The following is a 21,058-nucleotide window of genomic DNA, read 5'->3' on the forward strand; positions in this document are numbered from 1 at the left end:
CCTCACCCACAGGCCGTGTGTGCACAGGGTCGAAGTGGCGTCGGGTTTTGACACGCAGGCTCTTGGTGCTTGAAGCTGTTGCAGCTGCAGGCGATGTGAAGCAGAAGTGTCCGGTGCGATCCAAGGGTGGATCGAAGTAGAAAAGTACCTGAAAGCAGAGGGGACAGAGTCTGGGTCACTCAGCAGTGACCAGGGTGGAACCAGGACGGAACCAGGCAATGTCGGGCGCAATCAGGTGGTTGTCGATAGGCTTCTCTCCGCTGTCACGTGGGCTCTGGGGCATCTGCGACGTCCAGGAGCGGGTCACGATCTGTCCCACGTAGGCTCTCGCCGTCAGCACCGTCGGCTTCAAGATTGCAGCAAACAGCACTTGGCAAAAGCAATCCACGCGGAACCGGGAGATTGCTTATCACTCCAACCAGGAGGGTCAGAGTGGGGGCTCCTTTTCACAGGAGCTGGTGCAGATCTGGAGCAACCAGAAAAGCAAGTCGTATTTCAAGTTTCGTCGGCACAGGGGCCACAAGCCAGCTGGCAAGTGACCGGGCCAACGCGTCGAGCCAAAACAAGCAGAAGGGCCCCACGCATCACTCGTCGAGTGTGGAGGGGGTAGCTTTGGTGCAAGTGTAGCTCGGGGTGGGGGCTTCTCAGACCCCGGTGCACAGCTTCGAGGATCACTCGTGGGCTGCACGGTCAGCGTCTCGTGGCCTTTTCAAGATGGCGTGCCCCACGCTTCCGGTCGCCTCCACTGGTCTCAGCTCTGCAGGGACTGTGGATCGGGCTGGGAGAAGGCAGGCAAGCTTGATCTCGTCGATCTCTGTCGCTCGAGTTCCGGCGGGAACTGCAACAAAGCAAGGGTCGAGGGCTGGATGTTGCCTGTTTGCACAGGGTGGTCACTCCTTGACCACAAGGGAGATTCTTCAGTCTTCTGCGTTGAGTAGAAAGTCGAAGGGTCCAGAATTCGTTTCTTATGTTTCTTCAGGATGATCTGAGTTGCATTGGCACTGCTCCCACTCTTATTCGAATCTGGTGGGCTGGACATCCTGCTAGGTCCCCTCCTATGGGTGGGACCCAGGAAGGGGGTGGTTACACCCCTTTCCTTTGATCCAGGCCGCGCTGGGACAGGGGCTGGGAGGCCCCAGAACCGGTTTGGCCGGATTATGCAAGGGGCAGCCTTGTGCTCCCCAGGCAGTGTCTGGTTTCTTTGAAACCTCCCTACTACAATCCACTATCTCCTGTCTGGGGTGGTTTGACACCGCCCTGCGACAGGAAACTCTTTGTCCAGGCCACCATATGCTGAGTTTCGGTCAGCAGCAGGAGGCCAGACCCGTGTCTGCGGCAGAGGCATCCATTTTGTGGATCTGAGGCTCATTTTAAATCAACCGCGTTTCAGTAAAGTAACATGTCTTATCCCTCTAGAAGGGTGGAATGCTACCCCCGTCGCCAGAACTGGCGAGGGGGTAGTATTCCAATTCGTATGACACCTTACACGACATGTTTTGATAAAGCCAAACCAAAGTTGCTATATAACCGCAAGGATTATAAGGCGCTTAAGAGTATATGGTATGGCATTATCCCGGATCAGCTTAGGGAGTTGTTCCCGACAGCTGCAGACAGGCTCAGCTCATGCCAGAGCTCCATCTCACATAAAACCACGCACTCTGCCTCCAGGATTGATGAGGCCTTCCATAGGAGTGGCTTACAGGCTATATATGTGTCCAGATATAGGTTTAGATATAGGTATACTATATCTAAGCAAGGGGTGATTACACCCACTTGCCCCAGCTGAGTGATCAGCCAGTTGTGTCAATTTAAGAACCAGCCAGGGGTGGCAAAAGCTATGCTTCAACCCCTGGTAGGCCTTGGTGGCACCTATGCCCTGAGCACCTATAGTGCATAGTACAGGGGCTGACAAGGAGTCCATTTCCAATTGTGGTATGTACCTATAGCACATGTATCATAAATTTAGAGAGAGAACAGCAGGCTGGGGGTCTGATTAGCAGGCCCACAGCCTCAGTAAGTCGAAAACCAGTGAAGCAAAAAGCAAAAATTGGGGTGACCATAGGATAGCAGACCCTACTCTCCTACAGTTATGCTCTCAGTACTGGACGACCTCAGAGGTATGGCTGACGGGAAACATCCAAGCGCCCTGATACTTTTAGACCTGTCAGCGGCGTTTGATACCGTCAGCCATACCCTACTCCTGGAAAGGCTGACAGGACTGGGGTTTCGGGATTCAGCTTACCTCTGGCCAGAATCATTCTTGTCCGGGAGAACGCAGAGGATCCAGCTGGGAGATGGGGTGTCAGGAGTGGGGGAACTCACATGTGGGGTACCGCAGGGCTCTGCCCTATCACCCCTCCTGTTCAACCTCTACCAACAACCACTTATAAGCGCCTTGGCAGAGATGGGTTGTCGCGTGTTCAACTACGCTGATGACACCCAACTGCTGTTGAGCATAGATGACACTGCACAGGCCCAGCTACAGGCGCACAAAGTACTTGGGTATACTGTCAACTGGATGTCCAGGAACCTCCTGAAGATCAACCCGGAGAAAACCGAAGTGCTAATAGTGTCACATGCCTGCTCCCCCTGGAGCGACCTATACTGGCCCCAGGAACTTGGCCCCACCCCCAACCCCGTCAACACGGTAAAAAGCCTGGGCATTAAGGTAGATAGTGCTCTTTCAATGGTGAGCCAGGTTTCCGCAGTGGTGGGAACTTGCAATGGGCTCATAAGACAACTGCGCAAACTAGTTGCGCTTCTTTCCCAGTCCATGCTCCGTACTGTAATTTCGGCCACCATACTGTCAAGGCTGGACTACGGAAACGCACTTTACCTAGGTCTACCAAAGGTACTAACGAACCGACTGCAAGTGGTATTAAACGATGCGGCACGACTTATTTTTAAACTCCAAGAAGATCACGTGCAGCCCCATTGCTGCAGAGCCTCCACTGGCTGCCAGTAACGCAGAGATCCATATTCAAAAGCCTCTGCATAGCCCACAAGGCCATCTATGGACAAGCCCTAGCCTACATTAAGAAAAGACTAGAGATCTACCGACCTGAAAGAAACCGGAGATCCTCGGAGGCCCAATTATTGGTATGCCCCCGATTTAGATTAGCAACAAAAGGTGGGAGATCTTTCTCGACCTTGCTGCCAAAGATCTGGAATGAACTACCCGAAGCCTTACGTAAAGAAGGCAACCTGCTCCGCTTCAGAAAATCCCTTAAAACCATCTTATTTAGAGCAGCGGTAAATCAGGTCTAGCTCCCCCACCGTTGTGCTATCGTCTAGGTTGTTGTGTCTGACAGTTCAAAAGCGCCCTGAGACCTGCAGGTGATTTGGCGCTATATAAGCTGACTATAACAATAACAATAACAATAACGCACCTGAAAAGGGGGGAAGAGAACATCCATGCAGCGAACATTTACTTTCCTAACACAGATGACCCCGCCTTCTGGAAGGGAGTCTCTAAGAAACTGGAAACCATCCCCCAGAATGACCTTACAGTGGTGGCCGGGGACTTTAACATAGTACTAGACCACACACTAGATAGACAAGCACAATGCCACTCCAATCCCTCAAATGCACACAACATACTAAAGAACATATGCACCAGATTCAACCTCAGAGACCCATGGCGACTACATCACCCAGACACTAGAGACAACACCTTCTACTCCAACCCGCACAACTCATACAGCAGGATAGACTACATACTAATCACAGGCACACACACTCACCTAATAGAACACACAGACATTGCGACTAGAACACTCTCAGACCACTCGTGCATCAGCCTACAGGGTACCATAACGAAGACATCCCACGTAAGTGGAGGTTTAATAGCGACGTCCTGGCAGACCCAGGCAACAAAACCAAAATAGAAGAGGCCATAAAAGAATACCTGTGGCATAACAACACACAGAGCACTGATCCCAAGATCGTATGGGACGCACTTAAGTCCACAGTCAGAGGCACAATAATAGACATCAAGGCCAAAATGAACAAAAATGCTAACCAACATCTGAACCAACTTGAAAGACATCAAAAGGTTAGAGACGAACCACATCACAGACCCAACGAACAATAGCATCCTAAAAGAACTCATTAGTATAAAATACGAATACAACAAAATCTTGAGCGGGAGGGCTGGGCTGTGGGTGAACAAATATAAGGCCATCAACTTCTGCGAGGCTAATAAAGCGGGGAAGCTCCTAACCTTCTACCTGAAGCACAAACAAAGACAGTTCACCATCTCATCAATCACCGATTCACACAACACACACACAAAACAAAGAAATCCTATGAACATTCCAAGATTTCTATCAAGAACTCTACAAAAAATACCAGACCTTAGACCAAGAAGGATGTGCAAGCTATCTAGAAAGACTTGACCTCTCAAAGATAACGAATGAGGAAGCAGACTCTAGGACGGGAAATAAGCTTGGCAGAAATAGAAATGGCGGTCAAGTCTCTAAAAGATAACAAAGCACCAGGCCCAGATGGGTACACGGCCACTTTCCACAAAACGCTCCTAACGCTCCTGCAGCCAACCATGAAAAAAGTGTTCAACCACTGCACGGGGAGGGAGTAGTTTCCCAATCCATGTCAGAGGCGAACATAATCGTTATCCCGAAGGAAGGCAAAGATGCACAACTACCCCAAAACTAGAGGGCTATATCACTAATCAATGACTGCAAAGTTTACGCCAAAATCCTGGCCTCAAGACCACACACTGTGCTCCCAAGACTAATAAGCAACTCACAGGTAGTGTTCCTAAAGACCTGCATGTCACATGACAACACCAGACTCTTATGCTACATACTGGAACGCGCCTCCAAAATAGTCAAACCTGCGGTGACTATCACACTAGATGCCGAGAAAGCGTTTGACAGGGTATCGTGGGACTTCCTAGAACAATGCATGCGGACATACAACTTTGGGGAATCATACACACGGAAAGCATGGCACTGTACGGGGACCCCAGAGCTCGCATTGTAGTTAATGGGGCGGTCTCTGAGCCCTTCGCCCTACAACGCGGGACAAGACAAGGATGACCCTTGTCCCCCTCCTTATTCCTGCTGGCCTTGGAACCCTTGATCAGGGCTATCAAGGCCAATGAGGAGGTGAGGGGGATCACAATCAACAAGGTCACATTCAAACTAGCCACGTACGCGGACGATATCCTCATAGTGACAGAGCGACCCAAGACCTCCATCACAGCTCTCATGGAAACCATAGGTACATATTCAAAACACTCAGGATACAAGCACAACAAGGATAAGTCTGAATGCAAACCACTTAACATCCACAGCACTAGAGATATATTGGGGAACTCGGGCCTAGCATGGCAAACGGGTTTCATCAGATACCTAGGGGTACACTTCAGCAAAGACCTCAAAACCACACTTCACCAAAATGAAAAACTACTGTTAGAGAAGACAAAGACACTGTTAGAGTACTGGTCCCCCAAATTTATAACATGGTGGGGGAGGATAGAAACTATCACCCCGATAATCAATTATCTGCTGGGTATGCTCCCTCTCCTACTCACCAACGACTTCCACCACAAGATAGATAAGATGATTAATACATTTCTATGGTTGGACAAAAAAGCGAGAATAAGCTTGAAAAAACTAGACTAGACAAAAAACTGGGAGGCCTAAATGTAGCAGACTTCAAAACCTTCCAAACTGCATTTCTAGCAAAACAGGGGGCCTACTTGCTTCTGCCCAGCCAGGAGTACACGCTGGTATGGCTTGCAATTGAGCGAGCCTAGAACCAATAGTACTCCTCACCTAGAACCAATAGTACTCCTCACAGCCAATAAACACATACAAGTCTCCAACCCAATACTCAAAAACACCAAAAATGCTCAGCTTAAAATAGATTAAAAATAGAGTACAGTGTAAAAAACTCAAAATGGGAATCGCTGTTGGCAAACACCAAGGTTAACTACAGAGGGAAACCCCAAAGACACATGGAAGTGGCTAGGAATCTCCTACCCAGCGCAGCTGGAAGAAGGGGAAAGCCCCACCACGTTAAAAATGAAGTATAAACTACCAGACACAGAACTTTACAAATTTTTAAAAATCAGAAAAGCCCTGACAAAAGCAAAATTAGTAAAGCACAAGCCATCAATCATTTAATACATGATGAATCTCAACCGAATAGGCCATCAAGTATCACATCTCTACAAGCTACTACGCCCCAGTACCATCAAAATTAATGATAAAGCAGCCACATACTGGGAAAAACAACTTGACACCCCACTCAGTGAGAGAGAACTCCATCTCCTCAGGGCCTCCCCCTCACAAAACAAAATCTCCCTAGTATTAGCACAGACAAACTTCTGGCTACTACACAAGACTTACTGGACCCCGGCTTGCCTGGCGGCGCTGGGCCTCGGGAAAAATGAACTGTGCTGGAACTGCGACAAAGAAAAGAGGGACCTAGAACACCTTATCTATTACTTCCCAAAGTTAAAAGATTCTGGGAGAAAATATTCACCTTCATAAATGTAAATCCAGTATTTGTAAAGCGCACAGATACCCATGGGTGTCCCGGCGCTGGGGGCCATTGGGAAGATTAAACAAGCTATTGCCCAGAGTCACATGGTGCTGGGCAGACTCCTGCCGCCGGTGCCGGGGATCGAACCGTGATCCTCAGCTAGCGTCCGGCGTCAGTCGCCCTGGCCGCTGCACCACACCTCTTCCCTTCTCATAAATAAAGCATTGGGGTGCACACTAAAACCAGATTTCTCTACCCTTATCACCACATTCATGACGGCAGAGCTAGACTCACAACACAACAGAGACCTATTAGATCTCCTACTGACAGCTGCAGTGAAAATAGTACTCACCAAATGGAAAGATACAGCCAAGGCAACTTTCAAGGGGTGGCTCAACTGGGTGACGTACCTCAGAGGTGCTAACAACACTGCCCTGCGGAACTCGCCATGGAGACAACCTCCATGGGAATGTGGGCTTTTCTGGACAAGTTCCTGGACCCCTACGATCCCCCGTGAGCAGACCTAGAAAAAGGACCCAAAAGGCCTTAAGCCACACCCCCACAAGGTCAGAACACAAACAGAAAGGAAGAAATCTTCTTGTATACTAGGTCTTCTTTTCTCTCCCTTGTGCTCTATACTTTCCCTTTTCACCCATTCTTATTCTCTTAGCGGGACAGTGGCTAAGGGGACAGCCAAACAGATATCCTGTGGAACTGTATCCTCGACAATCACAGCCAGTTTGTGCTGCCACCCTGTAATGACAAAGCGTTGAGGACTATATGTGTAAAAATCAATAAAAATGTTGAAATAAAAAAAAATAACTGAAGAGACCATAGCATAATTGCAAATTAGATTATTCCCCAAGCCCAGGGCTGGGTCTACCCTGTATTTATTTAGGATCTGTTTTAGCACCTCTGGCAAAACAGCAATGGATGGTACACCATGTTTAATGGTATAGGCCGCAGCAAATACTGTGCCGCAAATGGTGCAGTCTTCTACCGGAGGAACCATCCCTAAAGGTAGGCATATTGTGAGAATTCTATGTTTATCTTGAAGTGCCATATGGGGAAATACTGATTCAAGCATATTTCTTTCCTTGCAATACAGAATGGAATTTCCTCCAGTCTGGTGGGAACTTTTCCCATTATTGAATTAATAGTCACTAGATTGGCTATGTTGCCCTCTCACTGTTGAGGAGACACAGCCTATCGTCATCTCTTGCATTTAGTAGGGCGTCTTGGAACCAATTTGTGTGTTCCTGAAATGTTAATGATATTTCTAGTTCTTCATAAGCTGGGTAGTTGTTAGTAACTGCTGCTCTCGTATAATTGTGAAATGGTTTTCATTGCGCATTTCCTGCTGGAAATTGTACCCACGAATAGGATACCTCTGTTCTGTATGCTTCGTGTGCCTCTACTACGAAGGTAACAGCCCCTCCTTCAGAGGTCATGCTAAAGCGGGGGCAGGCCAACAGGCCGGTCTCCAAAGACTGTAGTGACCATCTAGGAGTGTAGGTTGCTAGGCGATCTTTAATGTATGATGGGGCTTGCCCATAAATGGCTTTGTGTGTGCTGCAAAGGCCCTTAAACCTGGTTCTCTGCCTGATCGGGAGCCAGTGTAGCTTGAGCAAGAGGGGAGTAGAGTGGACCCTCCTGGTCAGTCTAAAGATCAGCCTGGCAGCATCATGACCTGTAATCTGGTAAGCAGCTTTTCTGGGAGCCGATGTACAGGGAATTCCCGTAGTCCAATCGTGACATTATCATGGCCGATACTGCCATTCTACGTGTTTCAAAGGAGAGAAGGGGTGTTAGTTTCCACAACTGTCTAAGCATGGCCAACACATGTTCCTACTGTGGAAGAAACCTGCTGGGTCATAGACAGCTTGGCAACGATTTTGAACAGCCCCACCTGTATGGGCGAGTCCATGTAGTTGCAACATTTGTGTAACTACATGTCTGCAGTTTAGTTGTATGTTCTCTGGTGCTGCGTTATCCATTTTAAAATTATGGAATTTAGAGAAGGTAACTATAGTGGGGTATCATTAGAAAGTTTGAAGCTACAGACAAAAATAGGGGCTTCCCTATTCTCTGAGGAGGATTTATCACCTAATATCACAGAAGTCTTCGGTTAATTGGTGAGTATGGCCTTTGGGCACACTTAAGAAAACTACTCTGGAGACCTATTAAATAAGTACTCAAACTTGAACGTTGGTGGGGTCATGTCATCCTGGTTCTTACTATTTCAGAAAGACTGTGCGTTTGGGCAACATAAGCATAAAAATTATGTGGGACTGACTCTGCGCATACCATTGTAATATATTGACCTAATTTCTGGCTAGCTCACAGTGCACTATCTGGACCTCTAAACCTTACTAAGTACCGGATGGCGTCTACAACCTTAGAACAGGACAACCCTGATTCCTCAAGGAACCAGACCCTACCCTTTCCTTAGTAACTCAGGCATGCCCAAAGGGATACACAAGAAGTACACAAATTGGCATTTCAACTATTTATTGAAGGAATCGTATTGAGTAAAATATGTGCGCTGCAATGATTAATAGAATGGAGAAAACCAATGATACCAGTTTTGCTAGGATGGTGACTAAAATGAACAATTCAACCATTGTCTTTTGCATTGGATTATTTATATGAATACATATAACGTTACTCCTACTTAACACTGCCTATCTTATAAAGAATAGGGTGTGCAGGTTTTTTCAGAATAACTTAAGTTAACTCCCCACTTACCAGCAGGTGTGCGTCATCTGGTAGACAGTTTTGGTGCAGAACCGGCCACCGTTCTTCTCAGAACAGTAAAGGGATTTCGCTGGGTTAGAATTCCAGCATGAGACGACCTTGACAACCCACTGAAATGCTCCTCTATCTTCTCTAAACAAAGGTTTGGTCCAGCATGTATAATTAACTGGACCCAGTTGTTCTGTGCCTGAGCTCTGGTCTGGCTGTCATTGTTGATCCTACCCACCCAGAGCTGTCGCCGAACAGATAACAACATTTTGCTCACTGTACCTAGATTCGTACAAAATGTTTCAAGGCAAGATAATGTGCCTACGAAGAAGTGTAAGTCAACGATTTTCTGAGAACATGATCCCATACAGACGCGAAAGCAAATGTGTGTTAAAAGTCATCATGTGAAAGTTAATTTTAAGCATGAACATGCCAGGGGCCTATGTAACCTCACAACAACAGTGTAAGGAAAAGTTCCACAGCTGGATCCAATAAGTCTGGAAACAGCAGAAGGCAGGCATTGAAAAATCATAAAACCTTTACTAGACTTGAAGGTCTAGTGACATAAATAATCTACTCAACCAAATTGTAATGCTCCTGACCCATAAACTGGTTTCCCTGCACCTGGTCGGGACTATTCAGTTCTTAAAATAGATAAAGATAATAGATAGATAAAGTAAGCTTTATTTCGATATATAAAAACATATCATAAAAGCAGAACATCACAATATAACATTAAACGAAAAACAACTTACAATTCATTTATGGAATAAAAGAGATCTGTCCAATGGACTAAAAATGTGTTTAAAAAGGGGAGGGGAGACATTATTGGATCATCAGTTTTTTAGCGGTTCTTATACGCCAGGCCCATCCTAGGAACTTTGCCAAACAGATTGAAAAGAAGGGTCTTGCGTCTGAGAGCAGTATTCTCAAGGCTTCCAAATGCGAACGGGTTCCTAGGCTCCTGAAAAGAGGCTTCAACCACCTCCGTCTCGGAGCTAAGTAGGCTCGGCACTCAAATAGAAAGTGTGCTACAGATTCCGTTTTCAGCTCACAAAATGGACAATCTGGAACAGTTTGCAAGGGTGGTTTCCAAGTGGAAGTGAACTGGCACAAGGGTAAAACCCCAACCCTGAATTTAATATATAGAGCCCTGTCATGAGAGCTGTGTATCAAGTCCAAATAAACTTCTCTAGAGGGATTGCATTTAATCATCAGGAAGTTGGCAACAGTTTTTGGATGATTTGATTTGCACAGTCTCTCGCTGTCGACCCAAGTCCAGTATGCCTTCTTCAACTCCTGTTTGGAAGGTGCAGTTTTATTTTCCCACGCAGAGCCCAAACCAAGCAAGGTAAGCGCCTTCTTCACCTCTCTAAGCCAGGCGATCTTATGCCAGCCAGGGAAGGACAAGCCATCTTTTAGAGCGTCCGCATAGCTATGAAGTTCAGGGACATTCCAGATTCTGGACCACAGCAATAAGGGACGTAGTTTGGCTTGATCACAGATAGGGCGAGTACCCGCGTCAAGCAAGATTGGGATTGTGGGAGTGCTTTGGGGTAGCCTCATCAAGTCTTTATGAAATTTGTTTTCTAAGTGGGCCAAGGTGTCCACTCTCTGGGTTCCCCAAAGTTCTGCTCCATACAACGCTGCACTCACGACCCTAGCCCTATAGATGTCAAGCAGTGCCCCGATCGGCTTTGTAGAAGAGGCACGTTGTTCTTTGAGGAGAGCGCCAACAACCCTCTTGTGGGTTAGAAATACTTTCTGGTGATGGGCCTTCCAATTCATACTGTCACAAAGGCGAATGCCCAAATAATCAAATTCTTTGACCCGCTCTAGTGGGACGGAGTCTAGAGTGGGGGGTTTTACAGATTTCCTTGGGGGATTCAGAACAAGGAATTTGGTCTTACCAATATTTATTGCTAGGCCCTTGGTATCACAGAAGGCCTTAAAACTGGTAAGTAACGCCTGTATACCTGTGGGTGTCTTCGAAATCAGGAGGGTGTCATCAGCAAACAGGAGTGTCGGGATTTTCCTCCCAGCCAGGGATGGTGCATCAGCAGGATGTTGTAAAAGATGCTCCACCACTCCGTTCACGTATAACGAAAACAGAGTGGGGGCTAGCACACATCCCTGGCGGACACCCCTGTCAACTGGGATACACGATGTTTTTTCTCCCTGAGAACCCCACCTGATTTGAGCGAAGTTATTTGCATGGAATTTTACCAATAGGGCCAGAAGGTAGGGAGGAAGACCTAGACCGTCAAGGACCTTCCACAATAGTGCTCGTGGGACCAGGTCGAAGGCCGTTTTCAAATCTATGAAGACTAGATATAAACTGCCTCCTCCTAGCACCACTACCTTCCAGTAGAGCATTAGAAGGCGGAAAGTCTGCTCGACGGTACCTGTCCCTACTCTGAACCCCGCTTGGAAATCGGATAGTATCTGGTTGTCGTCCACCCACTCCAGAATCCTACCCAAAACTACTTTCCCGGCCACCTTTTGCGTTGAGTCCAACAAACTAATGGGGCGGTAGTTTGCTGGGTCCTCCCTGCTACCCTTCTTGAAAATAGGGACAACTTCAGCGCCCCTCCAGGAGTCAGGTAAGGATCCCCCCATTGTAGCCTCATTGAGTAGGTCTGCAATAAGTCTGCTCCAAAATGTGGGATTAATTTTTATCAGATCCCCCGGGATCCCATCCGGGCCTGCCGCTTTGTTGGGGACAATACAGCTAATTGCCTTCTCCACTTCTACGGTAGTAAATACATCATCATTTGGTGGGAGAACTGAAGAACTGGTCCCTAGTGGCGGGTCTAGTTGGATGGGCCCTGCTTGAGCTGTGTACAAGTTCGAAAAATGGGCAAACCAAGCAGCGCCAGGAATGTTACAGGTCAGTTGGTGATCTACGGGCTTTTCTCTTGACCTTAGCAAGTCCCAAAACCCCTTGGCATCTTTCTTTGTGCTTGCCTCCGTTAGGTCACACCAGAAATTGAGATCGTATGTCCGCTTGGCCTCGGACACAGAATTCCTGTAGAAATTCCTTGCAGACCTAATAGCAGTTTGGTCTTTCCCTTTGACTGCAGCCACGAGTTTACTTTTGGCATTACGACAACTCGCTGTAAACCACTTTCCATATGGTCTTGGGACACATTTTGCAGCGCTCCTGGCGCTGGGTTTAAAAATGGTAAATAGCCCACTTAGCGCAGTTATTGTCTCTAAGAATAGTGTTAGAGCCTTCTTAGTGTCACCATTTGTGAAACTAAACTTAGATTCAGCCTGGAGTAGGATGGTTTTGGCTTGCGTCATCCGTGCCTCATCTGATGCAATTCTTGCCCATTTGAGACGTCTCCCACAATTCGAGGGAAGGATCTCACGAGACGATTTCCATATCTGGTTCGTAGTTACTTGGGAATCCTGATGCCAAGGATCAGAAATAGTTACCACAAGAGGATTGTGGTCACTATCACAAGATTCTATAACCTCCATGTCTTGGTGGTATGGCCAGAGGGTATAGTTGAGCATAACGAAATCGATTCTGGAAGAGTGACCCATCCTGTTATATGTATGGGCACCCTTGGAATCTGACCTGGAACGCCCATTCGTTGCTCTCAGGTTATGCTCCATACAGAGAGCGTTTATATCGATCGCCCGTTGTGACCATTTTGGGATCGGGTCAAGATTCAAAATGGGGATTCCCCTCCTGTTGTCCTCCTCATTAGTGTCCAGGATATCTTCTGCAGCTAGAGGCTCAAAACAGCAATTAAAATCGCCTGCCAGCAGGACAAGAGAATCAGCGTCGCAGGCAGCCAGGATGTTGTTTAGACCTAATAAGGTTGAAGATCCTCCATACCTGCTGTCCCTTAAATAGATGTTAAGCAGTTCTAGCTTCCGTCCCCCTTTATATTGGAGCGTTAGCCATTGGAGGTCGGGAGATTCAGTGGTTCTTTGGGAAACGCTGAGGTCAAGAGCTATATTAATCCAGGTGATAAGACCGCCTGACGGGCGTCCTTTGGAACCTTGTTGGTGTACAGCCGGGACAAAAAAGGTCGAGAAACCCATTCTATGTCTAGGTTCCTGGCACCATGTTTCCTGAAGCAAACAGATGTCATAGGGTGCCAGGAAGGTGTTCCATTCTGGATTATCGAGGTTACGTACAAGGCCAGCCACATTCCAGTTTATGATCTTCAATGAGGAATCGCCAGGTGGACGGATTGCAGGGACATGTAAAGATAAAAGAGATTTTTCTTCGTCCCGAATGGTTGGTATTGAGGGGATCTTAGTCCGATATAATTCAATGGGGCCAGTACTACCAGGCTGTTCGATCTCCAATTGATTGAGGTAGACAGGAGGAGATGGGGTTAAGGAGTGGGTGTCTGGCCGTAGATCCATCCCTAAACAGTCTGAAGCAGCCGTTTTGGGCGGGTCCAGAACACATGGCGATTGAGGCAAAAGTGCGCCAACATTAATTTGAGGGCTGTAAGTTTGGTTTGCAGATAGTTCCGGAACCGTGGGAGACAGAGCTTTTCCTACTTGCGGAGTGGTAGTGAGCACAAAAAGTCAATCAACCTCCTCCAGGCCTCCATAGCTGTTATAGGTTGAGAGACCATTCCAATGTAGAAGAGTGTCCGTTGGCCTCATAGGGTGGATGTTCCGTGAAGGGTGCTGCACCAAGGACCAGTTGACCGCTTGGGTATGTGCTTGGCGTGGGGGATAAAAATAAGATAGCGGCCTCGGGATAACAAGTGATTCTTCGCTGGTTGGCCAGGACCAGATGTGGCGTGCCGTATATGGATCGTCAAAAGTTACAACTACACAGTCCCCATTTTTGGATTTCTTTGTTGGTCCCACCCAAGGTATTCTGCGGACCATCATTACCCGGCTTCTCCTCCCATTAGGAGCCGGTCTATTGACGTTGAGCCAGTGCATTGTTTTATTTTTCAGAGACCAATGGTTTTCGTGTTGGTCAGTGCCAAGGACAGGGACGCCTGTCAGCACAACTACAAACTCATTGGCCTCAGGAGGGAGATCTATATAGCCACCTCTAAAATTTTCTTTAGGACGGGGGCCCTGGGTTTCAGTAAGAAGAAGTCTAGTAGGTGGGGCCAAATTTGAAGTTGTATTTAGTGGCTTTGAGATCCGTGCGGGAGCCTGCGGCTGGGAAGCCTGGGGTTTAGCGGTCGTAGAAATTTGATCCACAGCCACCGTCCTTGGCTTGGGAACAGGCCTTGCAGCAGCAGGTGCTGGCACGGGGTGCTGCTCGATTTGTACAGCGGAAACTGGCTGTTGTGGGTCGGATAAAGACACGCCCTGGTTTTCAAGAGTTCTTAGGCCTAGAGTGGCCAGAGCAATGATGCTCTTTTCCATCTCGAGTAGACTATTTTCTATTCTAGATAGTCTTAGGTCGAGTGGAGAAAGAAGTTTTTTTAGTGTTTCCCAAACTTGATCTATGAATTCTTTGTTATTTTTTAGTCCCTGGTCCTGAACCTGCAACCCCTCAACCTCTAGTGTGGTAACAGCTAAGCCGTCGCCCGTTATTTGGCATACTGGCTGTGAGATTAAAGGGCCCTCGGGTAAGGCAATACATACCTGGGTATTAGCCATTGTAAGATGTTGGGAGCCTGCCACTTTAGCCTTTTTGCGGGAATAGGCTGAGCGTGATTGGCGTTTCCTTTTAGAATGTGTGCTAGAAGCACAGGAGGTAGTTAAAGTTTCTTGGGCGGGAAAGTTAAGGGTGGATGGCTGAACATGGGGGAGTACAGGGAAACTTAGGTCTTCTACAGTGCGTATTTGCTCTAAGGGGGGGATAAGAGAAGGAGTGCTCGGGGAATGGTGGAGGTCGGCCTGGATAACAATGCTATCTGGGCGAACAGGGCGAGCAGGGGTAACAACAGAGGCTATGTGGCCTAATGAAGATTTTTTCGAGTGGGCCATTACCTCAGACAGCCTACGTGCGGCTGCCAGTTCTAGGGATACCCTGGTTTGAAGTTTGGATATTTCTTCATCAATCGCTATGTTAGTGCGGGTGATGAAGTCATCCATCGGGCCGCTGACTTGTGAACCCCTTTTCGTAGCCTTGCTACGTGTCATCCTGGTGCTCATAATGCTTGCCCCAATAATAGAGCAACAGGCGGGGTAGGAGTAGCAAGGGGGGTGGGCCAGGGCCGTCCGCTGCCGTCCTCGAACGGCCTCAAACGGCCCGGTCTTAGCCCTGTCTTCGCCCGGGCTGCGTCCCGCGCTGCGGGAGTGTTAGGCCAAGATATAATGGGCGTTATGGGCGGAATAGGCGGGGGGCGGGCCGGCGGGGAGAGCGGACCGGATGTTCAATCCGTGGTCTTCGCAGGGACTCCTGGATGTCGGAGTCCCTGCACGCTCGCAGCCCACGCCTTTCCACTCACCCCTGCCTCCGCTTGCAGTGTCCAGGTGCTGCCAATGAAGAAGACGCACTCCTGTGCGCAGCGGCTCCCGCGAAGCGGGAGCGGCAAGCCGTGGGGGCGGAACTGCCCTTGAAACCCTCGAGATGCCGGTAAAATGCCGGTAAGCCTCTTCGTGTGCTTTTCAGTGTCCCGCAGTATGGCTAGAGAAAGCACCCTTTAAGCTGACAGGTAGGCGGGGGGCGGGCCGGCGGGGAGAGCGGACCGGATGTTCAATCCGTGGTCTTCGCAGGGACTCCTGGATGTCGGAGTCCCTGCACGCTCGCAGCCCACGCCTTTCCACTCACCCCTGCCTCCGCTTGCAGTGTCCAGGTGCTGCCAATGAAGAAGTCGCACTCCTGTGCGCAGCGGCTCCCGCGAAGCGGGAGCGGCAAGCCGTGGGGGCGGAACTGCCCTTGAAACCCTCGAGATGCCGGTAAAATGCCGGTAAGCCTCTTCGTGTGCTTTTCAGTGTCCCGCAGTATGGCTAGAGAAAGCACCCTTTAAGCTGACAGGTAGGCGGGGGGCGGGCCGGCGGGGAGAGCGGACCGGATGTTCAATCCGTGGTCTTCGCAGGGACTCCTGGATGTCGGAGTCCCTGCACGCTCGCAGCCCACGCCTTTCCACTCACCCCTGCCTCCGCTTGCAGTGTCCAGGTGCTGCCAATGAAGAAGACGCACTCCTGTGCGCAGCGGCTCCCGCGAAGCGGGAGCGGCAAGCCGTGGGGGCGGAACTGCCCTTGAAACCCTCGAGATGCCGGTAAAATGCCGGTAAGCCTCTTCGTGTGCTTTTCAGTGTCCCGCAGTATGGCTAGAGAAAGCACCCTTTAAGCTGACAGGTAGGCGGGGGGCGGGCCGGCGGGGAGAGCGGACCGGATGTTCAATCCGTGGTCTTCGCAGGGACTCCTGGATGTCGGAGTCCCTGCACGCTCGCAGCCCACGCCTTTCCACTCACCCCTGCCTCCGCTTGCAGTGTCCAGGTGCTGCCAATGAAGAAGACGCACACCTGTGCGCAGCGGCTCCCGCGAAGCGGGAGCGGCAAGCCGTGGGGGCGGAACTGCCCTTGAAACCCTCGAGATGCCGGTAAAATGCCGGTAAGCCTCTTCGTGTGCTTTTCAGTGTCCCGCAGTATGGCTAGAGAAAGCACCCTTTAAGCTGACAGGTAGGCGGGGGGCGGGCCGGCGGGGAGAGCGGACCGGATGTTCAATCCGTGGTCTTCGCAGGGACTCCTGGATGTCGGAGTCCCTGCACGCTCGCAGCCCACGCCTTTCCACTCACCCCTGCCTCCGCTTGCAGTGTCCAGGTGCTGCCAATGAAGAAGACGCACTCCTGTGCGCAGCGGCTCCCGCGAAGCGGGAGCGGCAAGCCGTGGGGGCGGAACTGCCCTTGAAACCCTCGAGATGCCGGTAAAATGCCGGTAAGCCTCTTCGTGTGCTTTTCAGTGTCCCGCAGTATGGCTAGAGAAAGCACCCTTTAAGCTGACAGGTAGGCGGGGGGCGGGCCGGCGGGGAGAGCGGACCGGATGTTCAATCCGTGGTCTTCGCAGGGACTCCTGGATGTCGGAGTCCCTGCACGCTCGCAGCCCACGCCTTTCCACTCACCCCTGCCTCCGCTTGCAGTGTCCAGGTGCTGCCAATGAAGAAGACGCACTCCTGTGCGCAGCGGCTCCCGCGAAGCGGGAGCGGCAAGCCGTGGGGGCGGAACTGCCCTTGAAACCCTCGAGATGCCGGTAAAATGCCGGTAAGCCTCTTCGTGTGCTTTTCAGTGTCCCGCAGTATGGCTAGAGAAAGCACCCTTTAAGCTGACAGGTAGGCGGGGGGCGGGCCGGCGGGGAGAGCGGACCGGATGTTCAATCCGTGGTCTTCGCAGGGACTCCTGGATGTCGGAGTCCCTGCACGCTCGCAGCCCACGCCTTTCCACTCACCCCTGCCTCCGCTTGCAGTGTCCAGGTGCTGCCAATGAAGAAGACGCACTCCTGTGCGCAGCGGCTCCCGCGAAGCGGGAGCGGCAAGCCGTGGGGGCGGAACTGCCCTTGAAACCCTCGAGATGCCGGTAAAATGCCGGTAAGCCTCTTCGTGTGCTTTTCAGTGTCCCGCAGTATGGCTAGAGAAAGCACCCTTTAAGCTGACAGGTAGGCGGGGGGGCGGGCCGGCGGGGAGAGCGGACCGGATGTTCAATCCGTGGTCTTCGCAGGGACTCCTGGATGTCGGAGTCCCTGCACGCTCGCAGCCCACGCCTTTCCACTCACCCCTGCCTCCGCTTGCAGAGTCCAGGTGCTGCCAATGAAGAAGACGCACTCCTGTGCGCAGCGGCTCCCGCGAAGCCGTGGGGGCGGAACTGCCCTTGAAACCCTCGAGATGCCGGTAAAATGCCGGTAAGCCTCTTCGTGTGCTTTTCAGTTCTTAAAATAATAAATGGAGAACTACTCAAAGAAGAGGAGAGACAAATTGAAATTGTCAACCCTATTCCAGGAACTGATGAGTCTGCTGTGTATCCAGCTTTACACCAAGTCTTAATTTTAACGAGTGAATATGAAGCTGCATTATAGACAAATGTAACTTCTGCAACAAGGGTTTATTTTGAGCCACCAACAGAATCCATATCGGTTGAAATGGAAGCTCTACCTGAAATTGTGTTGTATGAAAATGACTCAGACACAGATTTAGAAAGAAGAAAAATAACCATCCAGTCAATATACTCTACAAATGGTACATTGCTTGCTGCTGGTTCTACTACATACCTTTTTTCACCATGGTCGTATATCTAAGTTGCTACTGGAATTTGTGTCCAATTTAATGTGGATTACAGTGTTTACCATAACTTTGCTTTTAGGACATGGGAACTGTATTCCTGATAAAAAGGTGTTGGATCAGGAATTGCAGGTGCTTTCTTCTCATAAAGCATGACGGAATCATCATACTGTGACCATCACTGCGTATCCTGTACAAGACTATACTGTTTGGGGAAGAGTTCTTTATCCGATCAGGGGTCCAACATAATTGATTCAAATTCCATATTTCATAATTTTCTCCAGTGAGTGAAATATTTAAAGACACCCAATAGAAGCAATGTTGGGCCCTGTCCATAATCAGCCCCAGATGTTTAAAAAAGAAAAAAAAGATGTTTTTACGTTGATAATGACAGGAATGATCCTTCTGCCTTTTAATATTAACAAGAAGCAAAAAACGGAGAAAAATTCCAATCGCCAATAATAAATGTATTTGTTCTCCACAGTTCATTGATCAACTTTCAGGACAAGGTTATGCTTACAGGAAAGCAAACTAAATGTGGGGATCTAACTTTGGCAGCTTAAAAGCACAACACTCTGCTTACAGTATGCTTGATTCCCATACAGTGCTTAATTTAAGCCAGTGGTGCCCGGTGATCGGCACCAGCAATTAATTGTCAGCACCGACACTTATGACAGTCTGCACATGGTGGCACTGTCAGTCAAATTTTGAGATAAGGACAACATCTGTATATTAATTCAATACATAATAAACAGCATTTGTAATGCAATAGGTCTTGCATTTTCGAGAGTTTAAGCTCTTGCCATTGTACATGACAATGCATTTTATTTACATGTTGGTTTTACAGAACAGATAAATAAAAATTATTGTCAATCAATGTTTCTTTATTCGGCCTATGTAGGCCATAAAAGCAGAAAAACAGACCACAAATAAAAACAGCCACAGACAAATAAAATCGTGATTATACATGAGCAGGATAAAATACACAGTACAATAGAAACTTAATTTAAAAAAATTGCAGCAATCCTTAAAATCGGTTTAAAACATAAAAAATTAAGAACAAGGGAACTTCAAAGACTGAGAATCAATATGGGATCCGAGTGAATACTCAGCCTAAGACCTAATGACAAAAACCTCTAATCTTAGGGTCCGTTATGTAGGCAGGGAAATGATAAAGACAACCGGTGGCATTACCTTCTGCTGTGTCAATAGAAATCCACGGTAAGCGTAATTTCACCAGTCAGTCATACAAAAAAAGAACATAAAGTGCAAAATGTCTTGATCCGAAAAGTTATCAAGGACAGGGTTTTAGATCACTATGTTTGTGGAAACCACTGGGAACAGCTACAGACCAGTGAATTGGATTGCATGTTAATAAAAAACTATGGTGGGCGTTTGTGACAGAGGACAGATAGGGGTCCCCCCCGGGCGGCATATTTTCAATACAGCATATTTTCTTACGGTGGGCTGGAGTAACTCCCTAGCCTCTCGATCACTTTGCCACCTATTTAAAAATACGTTTTTATGACCTTAAACTTCCCTCCTCGTAGCTGGGTTTGTAAACAGATCATGCAACCCACATTCGTCAGCATTCGCTTCACATACCTTAACCATGGTATGCTGTGTGCGCCAGCGAGTGAGATACAATCCTTGATCACAAGTTGATTTAATTCTAGAGCAGGGCTGTACCAGATTCTTAGCCATTGCAAAATCGGTGCTAAGGCGATGGTAACAGTGCTGTAGCCAAGTCCCACATCCTCATGTACAGCGAAAGATGATGTAGAAGGGGGAACAGCGAGGAGGTTACGTAAGAATTTATTCTCAATCACATGAAACTCCACTACGTCTTTGTATCCCCAGACATCACACCCATAACAAGGAAAACATAAACAGAGGAAAATAAGTTACTTACCTGTAAACTGTGGTTCTCCAGTATTGGTATCTTTCATAGATTCACATGCTTTAATCATTCCTCGTCGTCGAAGTGGGAGTCTCACGGTACATAAAAAGCAGTACGTAATTACTCTAACATTAAAGTTAATAGAGGAAAACCACTCAGTTTAATATCTTGTCCTAGTCATTAGGCATGGTCCAAACTTCAGACAATCAGGCAACACCACCCTCTAGAACAATCTCCACAGAGGCTCCAGGCTCCCAGATTTTCGAGCGCAAGTGTAGTATAAGTGTAAAATAAAACAGGGAGCCTCTATGGGGAAGAGGATGGGAGGCATGTGAATCTATGAAAGATACCAATACTGGAGAACCACAGTGTTGGACCTGGGGTCTCCAGATTACATAGGGTAGCCTGGCCCAGTGTATGACAGTCAAACCTAAAGGCAAAAGAGTTAAGCTTGCATCTCACCCTCACAGTAACCTAGCATCCATCCATTCAAAAATAACGCTACACCAGTTGTAGAAAAATACGGTTCACTTTTATAAAAGAATTCTTTATACTCTCGCTTATTTCATCTGATAGTTTTGTCACTAATTCACATCAAATACTCCACCATCAGGTTTGTTGCATCAATAAAAAGAACATTACATTGCATTTGTTGGTACAAAATTCCCCTTCTCCAACTTTTAAATGACAGGAGACTGGTTGACATATTTCGCAGATTAAAGAAACATTACATAAATTTCA

The sequence above is a fragment of the Lissotriton vulgaris genome, chromosome 5 (assembly GCF_964263255.1).
Source record: "Lissotriton vulgaris chromosome 5, aLisVul1.2, whole genome shotgun sequence".
NCBI lineage: Eukaryota > Metazoa > Chordata > Amphibia > Caudata > Salamandridae > Lissotriton > Lissotriton vulgaris.